Source organism: Phalacrocorax aristotelis, chromosome 9 (assembly GCF_949628215.1).
Source record: "Phalacrocorax aristotelis chromosome 9, bGulAri2.1, whole genome shotgun sequence".
NCBI lineage: Eukaryota > Metazoa > Chordata > Aves > Suliformes > Phalacrocoracidae > Phalacrocorax > Phalacrocorax aristotelis.
In genome coordinates this window covers 11,136,521-11,149,543 of record NC_134284.1, presented here as the reverse complement: position 1 = coordinate 11,149,543, position 13,023 = coordinate 11,136,521, and the positions used below count along the sequence as shown (strand labels likewise).

Here is a 13,023-nt window from a genome sequence, read left to right as displayed (position 1 = left end):
GAGAGGGTAGAACAGTCCCCTGGTTTCTGTCTCCCTCCTAACTGCCCTGCTGCTGCTTTAATCCTGTGCTCAAGAAGCCCCCAGTCACGGTGCAAAAATAAACTAAAAGCGGGCTCCGTGGGAAGGGGGTGCCTCCCCCCGCCCCGCGATGTGCAGAGGGGAGCTTACGGGCACCTCCTTCCAGCCGGACGCTCGCTCTGTGCGGGGAGGGAAGGAGCTGGCGGCCGCGGGGCTTCTGCCAGTGTCGGAGGTGGTGTCTCAGCCCCGCGCCCGGGACACCGGCACAGCGGAGGCCCGCCGGGCTGCGGGCTCCGGCCCTCGCCGCAATTTATAGGGGAACTTCGCCTTTCCCTGCACGGCAATTACCTCCGACGGGCCACGTGCGAGGGAGAGAAAACGGCTCATTTAACGTCATTAAAAACAAGCGGGGAGTAATTCAGGGCGGTGGGGGAGCTCTGTAAAGATTTACGCGGAGTTTGGGCGGTGAGGAGGCCCCGGCCCGGGGCGGGGGGGGGGGCGCCGGGCGCGTTTGCAGGGCGCGCCGGCGGGGCAGGGGTCGTCGAGGCGGCGCGGCGGGGCCGGCCGCGACCCGGCGGGGCTGGGCAGGGGCAGCCCCGGGGGCGAGGGGCGGCACAGCGGGGCCCTCCTCCGCCGAGCGGTCCGGCGTTCCCCGGCCCGGGGGGCAGGATGGGGCCCCGGGCCGCGGCGCCGCCTCGGAGCACCTGCGACCGGCACTTCCCTCCGCAGAAAGGGAAGAGTCGACGGAATAAAAACAACTTCAGCCACCCAAATCAGGGGGCAGAAGTAAACCCACGAGTATCTCCCGGGCAGTTTTCTGAGTGCGAGTGGAGAAGGCTGGCATCTGCATCGGCAAACAATCGGAGGGTGTACGTTTGTTGAAATGTTCGGGACTGAAAGATGAGAAAAAATATTTCCCGGTCAGTTTTTCCCTCCGAGACATAGTCGTGTCAGTAAGATATAAGTAAATGGTAGAAGAATGGAGCGAGAGAACACTTCAGCCGTTGGCATAGCTTGGAAAATTGTTTTGAACTGTTGAGTAGGTATTGAATAATTAAATGGTTACTGGTCCGTCAACATAAACCCGAAATAAATGAATTCCCTTGCTGTAACGCCAACTAGCCTTTGAAAGAGCAATCGACTCGGTTTTAATTTTACAGCGATGTTGTAGATAAAACGCTTGATTGCGATAACAATTCACCTTGTATTATTTCTTTTCTGTTCTGATAAAACGGGATCTAGGCATATATGCCTGAGTATATGTGATTAATCGCTTTGAAAAAAAAATTTAAAACCAGAGACTCAATGCATGTAGACTTTTCCTGTGCATTTCCGTGAGATTCTTAATTCGTGAAGAAGAAAATTATCCTCATATAAACGTGGGATAGAAAGTTTTCCCTGCAGCATATAGATGCAGCTGTTGTATATATTAACATAGATATAATTAATAGGTATTTGTTTCCAGGGGAGGCAAGTGGAAATATACACAACACACAATGACCAGGCAAAAATCACACCACAGTATTGGTGACAGAGAGTGACCTGGGTATAGAATGTACACGTAAGTCCCCGCAAAACTCCCACGCTGCAATATTGTGTTAGGAAATGTCGGAGAATGGTTAATAGCTAAAATAAAAATGCAATTAGATCGATTATTTAAATGTCAAGGGCGGTGCTGCAAAACGGGTCATTTTTTTTCTCCTAATGCAAGCCCAGGCTTCTCAGCTACTAGCAAAGGCAGAGTACTAACTAACAAAAAAAAAAAGGGATTGTATATTTTCTGCGATTTACAGTGTCGAAAGGTCTTTTTCAGCGGGAGAAAATAATTGAGGGGAGAGAGGAGTGGAAAACGGGAGGCGATAAGAAGAAAACCTGCCTTTGTTCTCCTTGGTTATTTTCTACTAATTATTCTGCCCATTGTGACAAAGTAGCAGTTAAGGATAGATTAGTGTAAATAACCTCGCATTTCACTCCCAAACCGTGCAGCTTTCTGGCCCAAGCCGTGCCATGCTGTTTGTGTTTCTCCTCTTCACCTCAAACAGAAACTCATTGAGACTTCAGATCTTTGAACTTTGGACAGATCAAACTGCCAGCGCTCACCTTTGTCTCCAGTCATTAGGATTTAAAACATGTGTAGCCTCATGGCAGAATCCATTTGTCTCTACGAGGGGAAAAAAATTGCAGTCTCCTCTGATCCCCCCGCCCCAAAACTCCTGCATTTAGTTGAATTAATTGAGACGATCATTTCGCGGAATGGCGCCTCTGCTGCGGCAGCGTTGCTCCAATGGGTTTTGCCCGGGCGGGTTATTTTAGGGGAAGTTCGTCGTTATTTTGCTACTAATGGTTTAGTGTTGGTAATCTAACTTTTCCCATTAAATGAAATGTTCATACACCTGCTCCTTATTCCAAGGGGGAGCTACCGGCAGAATGGGAATTATTATTATTGTTATTATTATCATTATTATTATTATTCCAGCCAGCAGGCGGAACACGCGCTGAACCCGAGCATTGCCGTGTCCCCGCTGCCCTGGGCGCGCCTCGGGGGTCCCCCCGCGGCAGGGAAAGCTCGGGAGCGGGCCCCGGCGGGCGCGGGGTGCGGGGTGCCGGGCTCGGGTGCCCTCCCCGCCCGCCCCGGTCTCCTGCCGGGCCCCGGTGGCCCGAGCCTTCCCCAGCGGGCGGTGTTGCCCACCTGTGGTCCAGCCCAGCTTTGGGTTTGCGACCCCCCGTCCTTCGCCTTCACTGGGTCCCCGGAGGGAGCAGCCGAGGGGCGGGGTCCCCGGGTGGACAAGTTTCGGGTGACCGCATTTCTGCTTCCGAAGTCGGGCCCGTTCACGCACCTCTTGGCAGCGAAAGGGTGCCGCGTCCGCCGTCGTCCGGGGGAAAAAACCAGCCCCATCAGCTGGGGCGGGGGCATCCCCTTCGCGGACGGGGCACCCGCGGCCGTGAGCAGTCAGACGGAGGTGCCGTGTGCCCCTCGGGGCTGGCACCCCCTTCGGTGCTGAGAGCGGGACCCGCGTGATTCCACCCCACGCCACGCTCGCGGCCCGGGGTGTGCAGAGGCGCTCCCGGGCCCGGGGGCCCGCAGCGGGCTCTCACCTCGCTCCTGGCCAGCCCGGGCACCGAGGTGCAGAGCCGCCTGCCCCGGGAGCGGGACCCGGCCCCCTCGCAGCAACCATTTCTAAGGCAAACACCGCCTTTGTGCCCGATACCTCTAAGTGCTCCCTAATGAATCGTCTACATTTGCAATGTACTGCGCAGTAGCTGAAATGTATTTTGCCCTTTATTCCTTCTCTCCTCCGAGCCTGCCCGGCGGGTTGCTAACACACATTTCCACCGGTTATGACCGGCGGAAAAATGTAAACATGTTGGTAACTAGGATGTGGGCCTCATTCTGCAACCCGGGATCTCTCCATAGTGACTCTCAGTAATGACCTCTTTAGCATAATAAAGCCCCGGGGGCGGGGAATCTTTGAACTGCGGGGCAAGAGATTGGAATAAGAGCATGTCTGAACTTATTCAAATGTATGCAACAAGTTTTCTAGTTCTAAGGTTATCTGATGTGACCAACAGAGGTTTTCCTTCTCTTTTTCCTTGCCTGGTTGCTTTATCTAAGGAAGCGCTTTACAAACCTCAGATTTGTCATTACGTTATATGAAATGGAAAGTGGGGAAAAAAAAAAAGAAAAAGGAAAAAAGAGGCAACAAAACCAACCCCGACCCCACGTTCGGTGGAACACTCCAATAGGGGGGATGCCCTCTCCTCCAAATACATGGCAGCAGACCTAACGTCGCGCCCCGGTCTCCAGCAGTCCTGGCAGAACTATCAGAAACCGCGAGGGGAGGGGACCCGGCACGTCCCCACCCGCTCACCGGGGTCCCCCTGTCCCCCTCCCGGTGCCCGGGGCCGGTGCACGCCTCCTCCTCCCCGCTTGGCCCCGAGGACACCCGAGCAACTCGAGAGCCACGGAGCATCTCGCCGGGTCTCCCTTAAAAACACCCCCATCGGGGCACCGGTGTCCAAGGGACGGGGGAAAAAAGAGCCGCCGGCCGGTGCGGAGCAGAGCTCTCCTCCACCCACCCCCCCGAGCAATTGTTCCCTTGAGCCCCTATTAATGCGGGACATATGTTATCCACAGGCAGTAGGCAGCGGTAAGACTTCGCCATCTAACTTGTTGCTCAACTTACGAGGCGGTTCTCATCTTCTCATCAAAAGCCGCCGGTCTTTCTTCAGCCGTATGGACAAAAATGTGAACAACAATGCCCGCCTCCCTTCACTTCAAAAGCTGCCATCGCGGAGGCTACCCAGAGAATTTTCTCTCTGCCTTTCATTCCCGGTTTGAAAAAAGGCACTACAGGGCCAAGGCGCTCCTAATGCTCTTTGATGGGGATTGAATTCATTATCTCCAATAACACAATTGTGCTTGGCCAACGAAAAGAGCAAAGTAATACTCATCTAGAATTAGAGAGCGGGGCTCAGAAGAAAGGGAGCGGGAGGGTGAGGGGGGTGGGGGCATTTCAAAGGAAAAGGGGGTGGGGAATGAGAAAACACCTATATCGAAAATCGGCTTGGAAGGAGGGGGTCCCCAGAAGTTTAAATTACAGAAGTGTATTAAGTGGCGCATTGTAGGGCTCAAGGCGCGTTGGTGGTCCGACTGCGCAGTCCCCCCTCCGCCGGCCGAGTCGGCACCGGCTGGGCTGGAGGCTCCTGACATCTTCCTCCCCGGGCCGCCCCGGGGCCGGCGGGCCCCGCCGCCCCGCTACCTGCCCCGGCGCCCCCCGCTCCCGTCCCCGTGTCAGCCGGGCTGCGGGCGGGGGATACCTCCCCGCCTGGGGACGCCGGCTCTTGCCGGGCGCAGCCGCAGCGCCCGCGGCCCCCGCCGGCTCACGCTGACTTCGCGGAGACCGAGCAGGGATGGGGAACCCCGCAAGCACGGAGCAGCCGAGCAGGCAAACAGTGTGTGCGTGTGTGTGTGCGTGCGAGTCCCCGCCACCTCCAGGGACCGCAGGGACACCCAGAAGCCTCTCCTAGCAGGGCTCGGTGTGGGGTGTCCCAGCACCATCAGCCCCCGACACCGTCTAGGACAACCGGCGTGCAAACAGCCCCCACCGAGGGTTACCCGCTGCAGCAGGCACAGCCCGGGTTACCGCGGGTTCGGTCTCGTCGGTGGAGGGCAAGAGATGGAGGAATGAATGAATGAATGACGGAGCGAATGAATGAATGAACGGACGGAGGGAATGAATGAGTAACACACGCATAAATAAATAAATAATCGAGCACAAAAATCAACCGATTGGAAAACCGCTGTGTTAATACGAGAGATTAAAATATTTGCCTGTTTGGCTTCCAGCGCAAATGTTTTCTATCGGGTGTTATCCAAACAGGCTAATTTTCAAAGCCAAGCAAAATACGGCGATGAGCGGTTAAAGGCTTTGCGCGTACGACGGGCGGTGACGGGGCCCTGTGGGGGTGCGAGTTACACGCGTGTCCGCAGGCTCAAGGAGCGGCGGCGAGATGGGCTAGAGATGCGGACCTCCGCGTCTGACGTGCCTCTGCGCGCCGGCACACGCGCATCCAGCCCACCGCACGGCCCACTCGTGTTTCCCAACTTCCCGGCGCCCACTGCAGGGGCCCCGTCGGCGCGTACCCCGGCGCGGGAGGGCTCGAGGGGCCGCCGGGAATGCTCCCCCGCAGCGCCGGGGGGACGCCGAGCCCCGGCCTCGCACCCCGGGGGTTGCCACACCTTGCAAGTGGTGTCCGCAGAACTCTTTTTTACCAAGGCAATGCCCTTCGTATCGGTCACGCAGGGACCTGCTGGCTGCTCCGGGGGTGGGGGTGGGGGGGCAGGGAAAGGGGACACCCTGCCCCCCCAGGAGTCGCACTGCGCTCCGGGGAGCAGGAGTCTTCCCACCTCACCCTAAATTGGGAGCCGGGAACCCTAAATAGGCCAGCTGAGGAATTCTCTCTGGGAACAGGAAAGCTCATCGCCTTCGGTGGGAGGTTTGCCCCAACAAGGGGCACAAAGAGGGACAGGAGGGGAGAAAGACGACCTCTTCCAGCCCCCGTGGGGGCTTCCTTGTGTGCAATAATGCTGACCCTGTCGCCTTTCCTCTCACAAGACAAAGCTGACCTTGGCAGGACTGGTTTCTGTGGATCCACACTCCTCCTTTTAAACACTCCCTGGGCAGGGGGTAGGTTTTTTCTTTTTTCCTTTCTTAATGAGTGTGGACCGAGATTACACTGACCTCAGCAGAGTCCGAGGTTCAAGGATTTCAGGATATTTCCCACTTTGTAAAGTGCCTTAGGGGTTTATTTTTATGTGAGGGGAGAGGGACTGCTTATTTGTTTCAGAAATTTTTTTAAAAATCCAGAATAGGTGGTTGTCCCCAGGGAAAGCAGTCACAAAACACTCCTGTCTTCTGCAGAAGTAGGAGCAAACCCCATGCTGTTTCTGCTGAGGTCTGTTTAGACCAAGCATACATGTTAACTGGCTAACTACGCATTTTACCGTTTGTAGTTTACCTCCCCGTGCATAATGACTTCTCCAAAGTATACATTAAATGACCACATACTTCATGTCCAAGACTTACTTTTTACAAGTCAGCTTACCTTAACGATCAATGTGCCATTTATACTTATACACAATAGACTTTAATTGTTACAAGGGAGCCCTCTGGTCTACGAGAAATAATTTGTTTTGTGCCATAGCACAAACAGAGGATTAGCAGTTCAGGTAAGGAATAAGCAGCGGCAACAACTTAATTCCTAGGCAACAAAGATCCTGCTTTCACGCCAGATTTCTCTCTGGTAAAAAGCAGGACACGGCAACATCTCCAGCTCACTGGACCAGTCAGACATTAGTTAGCCTGCATTTCTTTCTGGTTTAAATCTGTCCAGGGTTTCCCGCCCTTCATCCCTACCAGGGCCAAAAGTTGCATGTAATGATATGCAGTGCTAAGTAAAAATACACATAAACAGAAGAGATTCGCCAAACTAAACAGAATTCCAGATTATTTTTTTTTTAATTATCATGATTTAACAGGCAGAGGTCGAAGGCAGCTCTGTGGATTTTATGTTTAGCATTCCGGTTTTCCAGTGAAACCAGTACAAAGGCAATTGGATTTAAAAGATTTGCTTTCATTTTGGCTGATATCTGATTAATTTTTTTTCCCCGCAGTGACCAAGATATCCCAAATTCAGGTAGAAATTGTAAAACCCAACCAGTTTTAGGACCAAACACCTCTTTCCCTTCCAGTGGCGGGGCACCGGCAGAGCACCACAGTGGCCTGACCCTCGCCCCTCACCTCCGTGGGCGGCAGGCTGCCAGGGGACACACGCCTTGTTTCTGAGTTTCTGTGGGTGCTTCAGTAGAGGGGACAACCTGTGCAGATGTAGTGGGCGAAGGCACTTGGAACATTTTCAGCTTTGGAAACAAACCCAGCATCAAATGGATCCCGAGCTCTGACCTTCAGCCTGTCCCAAAACCAGCCTTTGTGACGGGAGGCCCTAAACTGGGGGTTTTGGGGTGGGGGGTCCCATGGTCTCCCACTGCCACCTTTGGTGGGGAGGGCTGTGGGGGGAGCCGTGGGCAGCTTAAGCCAGCTTCCTTCACCCCCAACCCCCCCTGCTTTTCCCTTCTACTTTCTTGGATACTGGTGCCCTTTGAAAACAGTGAAGGTGGGAATGGCTGGCTCAGACCATGATCTCCTCAAAAGTTAAATAAATACAAATGAGGGACCTACAAGCTGATGCAGTAAAAACCTTTGCCTGCAAGCCACTGGGTCAAACCCACTTGAGAACCAAGATAGACAGGAGACACAGCCAAGAGATACACAGCAATGCCCTGCTGAATGAAAGCAATCTCCAAATGCTTCCTCTTCCCTCGACACTGTCTTTTATCAACTCTTACTTTAAGAATAAAGCCACCTGAGATCACACTCCTAACACCATTAAGCAAGGGAAAGAGGTGTTTAAGAAAGCCAAAGGATCCCAGGATGCTGGGAGGACTCTGGGCTGCAGATAGTTTCTACTCTTCCATTATCAGCAGTGTAGATCATCAGCTGGTGGATTTCCTTCTGCTGCTTCTAGGAATCTGAGAGAGAGCGACCTACTGATGAGTTTTTTCCTCACTGGGACCAGTCTCACATACAAGCACACACTACTGGACTTAAAGCGCCCCAAGGAGGGAGCTGCACTGAGAGCTCAGCTGCTTAATGCAGGCCCACTGGGAGACAACTGCGTGGGCCTTTGCCCTGCTCAAGCCCAGTGAAGGCTGGAAATACCTTAGTGGCAGAAGCAGGGGGCCTTCAGAGGTATTTCCAACCTTTGGTTGTCAGCTCTTTAAAACGGGGACCGTTGTTTCACTCTGCTACAGGGCATTACAATCCATGGATTACTGGAATGTAGTAAGTAAATAAGACCTAATTAAATAACAGCAATTCTAAGTGCCTTTAAGAGATGCACAGCACTTCGCAGGATGGAACTGCAAGAGTCACTCAATATTTTTTATCAGCAGTTTGGATTTTTAAATCTTGGAAAAAAACGTGTGTGTTTCCAGACTCATCTTGTTGCTATGAAAATATGTTTCTTCCACTAAAAATAAAGGAAGGGTACAGTATTTTTTATATATATATAACTGATAACAGGGGTTCTTAGCACAGTAGTTCTGAACAAACTTGTTCATCTGAGAAACCAGGACATTTCAGTCTACTGTACTGACAGGTTTGCCAATACCTTTAAGATTCTGGTACCACGCAAGACTTTAACAGGTATTAATATGGTTTCTACGGCATAAGTGTGTTCGCATTGTATATATTATCTCCATTTTAGAAACCCTGGAATATAATAAAAGCTACAGTATATATTGATCAGAAAAGACATTATTGGAAAGGAGTTGTTCCTTGTCAAATTTGTAATTTCAGAAGAAGGAAGGTCACTGTACTTAACCAGGTGGATTGCTTGTGACAGGGCAATCTAAGAACAAACAATCAATCAATATATTTTGGATCGAATACTTCTTAACAGTCAGATCTTCTGGACTGCAGGAAATACACAGCACGTGTCGATGAGGTCGTGAAGTACAACAGTCCTGTTCCCATGCCAGTAACCTTAGTAAGGAAAAAAAATAGAAGAGGGAAAACCACAAAGAAAACGTCGGCTGTCATTATACTGAAAGAAAAGGGGAAAAAAAAAACCCAAAACAAAACCCAGAGACCCAACCCCTTTTCTCATTTTTCCCCTGGAAGTATCAATAACGCCTTTCAATATTGAGCTGCAAACCACAGCTAAACCCATATGAAAATAGTCAATATAGAGACACACGAAGACACAGAGCTCTTTGATTTACCGAAGGCACAGGCTGGAGCTCTCCTCATCTGCAAGGACCTGTGCTGTACAGGCTTTGCGGTTTGGCACATGCAACACCCCTGCGCCAGTATGAGCGGAGCAGGATACTTACAAAATTAAAGATCTACATGCGAAAAAAAGAAATAAAAGACAGAGAGATTTCTCCAAGCAACACTGGTTTAATTACAAAGTTACTGCTCGGCTTACTAAACACAGGGGCGTCTCAAAACGATCACAGGAGGAATTAAAGCTCGGGGCGCCGAGCGGCGTTTGCAGTTCCAGCGGGTAGCGGGCTGGTTTGCCCGGCGCCCTCCTCGTCTCGCCGGTTCCAGAGCGGTTCGTGGGGCTTCGCCTCCTTTCGGGGGGCGGAGGCGCTCCCGGCCGGCTGCCCTCGGCCTTGCCGCCGGCCCCGGCGCGCCGGGCGGTCACTGCCGCGCTGGGGAGCGCCGGGCCGGGGCCCGAAGGGCCGCCCACGCCCTCGGCAACGCGCGGGGATTTCCCTCGCCCGCCCCCTCCCCTCCCCTCCCCGTCCCGCAGGCACACACCAGTCCCGGGTGTGTGGGCTGCCACCGACGGCAGCGGGATTACCGGTCCCGGGGCGGGGGGAGCCGGGGGGCAAAAGCACTGGGGGGCGAGTGAAGGATCTGCCACACTTAGCCTGTGACTGTGTTGAAATCCTACCCCCCCCCCAGCTCCTTAGGGGGAGGTCTTGGTGCCCCCCGCCCCGCCGGAGCCGGGTGCTGAGCCCGCCCCAGCCCACAGCTGCCGGCAGCAGGCGGCCGAGCAGTCCCCGCGGGGCGGGCAGCGACCGGGCGATTTCCTCCTCCTCCTCCTCCGCCTCCTCCTTCTCCTGCTGCCGGCCGAGCCCCGGAGCGAGCTGGGGCAGAGGCACCCGGCGGCGGCGGCTCCGGGGCGCAGAGACCCGCGCTCCCCGCGCCTGCAGCCGCCTTCTCTCTTCCATGGGGTCACCTGCGCTTCCAGCTGCGGCTGAGGCGCCTGGGCTGCAGCTCCCCGGCGGGTGGGTACAGACCAAAAACTGCCTATCTGCCTGTTAGGTTATTTATTTATTTTTTTTTAGCAGGAGTAACTGTTCTTCTGATTAGCGGTTTTCCTAAAAAAAAAAAAAAAAAAAAGGACATCCCACCCCCTCCCCAAACCTCCAAACCCCCTCATCTAAGTTGGGCTTAAATATATGCCAATAGTCCCTGTCATAACCATGAAATCAAGGCACCTCCATGCCAATGGGTTTGCAGTGTGTGTGAAAATACCATCCTCCTCGAGGGTGGATGTGAAATCTGATCTTGCTTCGGGTTCAACTGAAAGACCAAAATGATTCATGCTTGACTGTGTCTCCCTGATATTTCTTATTTCGATTTTTCCTGCTTCCTCCCTCCTGTCTCCTGGTGCACGCTCGTTCCAAGGGGTCCTTCAAACACTCGAGGAGTATAAGAACAATGCTATATGCAGTATTTCCTTGAAGGGTTTTATTGCTAGGCTATCTAGAACAGAAACAAACGGCATTTCGCAAAACGCCTCTTGAAAAAGAAAAGCAGCCGGCGGTTGTTAAAAAAGGGGAGGATACATGGCAAGCCACCGGTGCATTTAATAGTGTCCTCTCTTTCCTTCTGAGCTGCACTATGTTTGGTGTTTATTTTGAGCAGCTGTGAATGCCTGATTCCTACCTTCAGTTTTAAGAAGTTTGCTCCCCAGATGATGGACACCTTTTTTTGCTCTCAGGGTGGCACCACCCGTTGCCCCCTTCCAGCTGTCTGCCACATCTGCCTTCCAGGGGAAAGCACTTGGCAAAAAGGGCCATGGGCCTGGGGAAGCCAGGCTCACGCACGTCGCTGGAGAACCAGGGAGGCAGCCTGCGACTGCAGAACATGAAAGAAGCAGGGATGGGAATAATGAGCAATGAGGGATTGGAGGAAAGATTGAGGACGTGGAAGGAGGGGATATAAAGCAGACAGTAAGCGAGGGAAGGTGGACCAAGTGGTCACAAGTCAGGAGAAAATGAAGGATGCTGGGAAAGGGAGGTGACTTCAGGGAGCAGGTGGTTGATAGGGGATAAGGGGCAGCATGAAGGTGGACCACACCTGGAGCAGCTGTCTGCCTTTCCTAGGAAGTGAAAAGTAGTAGGAAAGCAATCTACTGGCTGTTCCCCCCTCAGGCAGACGATAGGAGACATACAGTGGAAGTCCGCCTCTGAACAGCAAACAAGGAAGCCTGCTTTTTTATGTGTGTGTTTAAGGTTGAATTTTGACCCTGAGCTGACGTCATGCAAATCAAGGGCTGGCTGCTTCCTTCCAAAGGCAAAAGAAACCCAAGGAATCGGGTTAAAATGAAGAGTTACTAATGTTTAAATACCTCCTGTTTTGCGGGGTAGGGAGAGGCTGACTCTGGGGTTTCAGAAGCTGCTGCCACATTTGCCAGTGGTCAGGAATAACTGTTTCAAACAACGGTTTGTTTACACCATGCACCAGGCCCTTGCTAAACCTGTGGAAGGACAGTCCCTGCTGCCGTACTGTGCAATCTAAGGACTTGCAAGATAGGATCATTAGGTGTTTCTTGGTATTATAATGTCACAGTGTCTCCAGGTTGGTTTTGAAGCATGTAAGAGCATGTGGAGTGTGCTACTGCAAAAGTTACAAAGCTATAGGCAATAGAGACTCAGGTTAGATAAGGGGCTGGCTGGGTGGAGCTGGTGAACAATGCACGAAAGTGCTTTTCTTTCACTGATCTTGGTTCAAATTAAGGTTAAATTCCAAGGGGAGTGTATTTTTTTTCTCTCTCAACCTCTCTCCCTCTCTCTCCAGGAAGAGATTTTAAAGGGCATCATTTTCAGTTTAAAAAAAATCACAAAGAAAGATACATGTTAATACAAATGTAACATTCCACAGAGGGGAGCTAAGAGCTGCTGGTGTCGCACCCACAGCTTTTATTCAGCCAAAGCAAGTTCAGCAGTTTCAGCACCTGGCAGGAGCAGGATTGATCCTGTGTCAAGAAATAGCTACAGCAAAAGCAAGGCTGCATAGAAGCCACAGAATCTATACAGGAAAAAATGCTGATATACAGGTGTGGAAGATGGGTTTATGAAAATAATACATAGAATTCAAGTAATTTTTACTAAAAAGGCACAGTTCTTACTTTAATGGCTTGGAAATCCATACCTTTACCCTTGGAAAAAAAAGTAAATTAAAATCTCATCTATGTAAGTATAAAACAGAAGGAAATAGAATATAAATTTTGCTATTAAATCTACAAAATTACATGCTGTATCTGAAAAAGGCAAAAAGGCTTCCAGCTAGCTACTCTGAGACCTGCTTTTGCTGGGGAAAAAAAACCAAAAGAAAAAAAAAGAAAAAAAAGTTGGATCAGCTTCTTCACAAAGCAAACTTCTTAGAATTTGTTTTGCAACCCGTCCATCATTAGTTTGCTGCTTTACAGCCAGTGTTCCAGGGCACGGTAAGAAAGTGCAACAGATTCTGTGTCCTTCCAAGATCTGAAAGGAGAAACGTGGTCTCTCCTGTGATAAGAGCTCCCCAAAGTGCAGGGGCAAAGGTGGCACACATTTATTGCTGACTTTTCTTTGGTATGACAAGAGCTCTTGAAAATCAAAGGAGAAATCTGTGGTCTTGATCCCATGAGATAGTACGAGTTTGC

At 51.9% G+C, this 13,023-nt stretch overlaps 1 long non-coding RNA gene across 3 annotated transcripts; it reads right to left on the bottom strand.

Moving 5' to 3' along the window:
* Positions 1-6,623: 6,623 nt before the first annotated feature.
* On the bottom strand, positions 6,624-11,035 carry LOC142061848 (uncharacterized). Of its 3 annotated transcripts, XR_012662276.1 has the most exons (4): positions 9,568-9,885; positions 9,362-9,484; positions 8,298-9,122; positions 6,625-8,107 (listed from the first exon to the last, which is right to left on the bottom strand). It is a non-coding gene; the product is annotated as an uncharacterized LOC142061848 (long non-coding RNA). The 3 variants fall into 3 exon arrangements; XR_012662277.1 differs by lacking the exon at positions 9,568-9,885 and adding an exon at positions 9,906-11,035 and having other exon boundaries at positions 6,624-9,122; XR_012662275.1 differs by having other exon boundaries at positions 6,625-9,122; positions 9,568-9,881.
* Between the last annotated feature and the right edge of the window lie 1,988 nt (positions 11,036-13,023).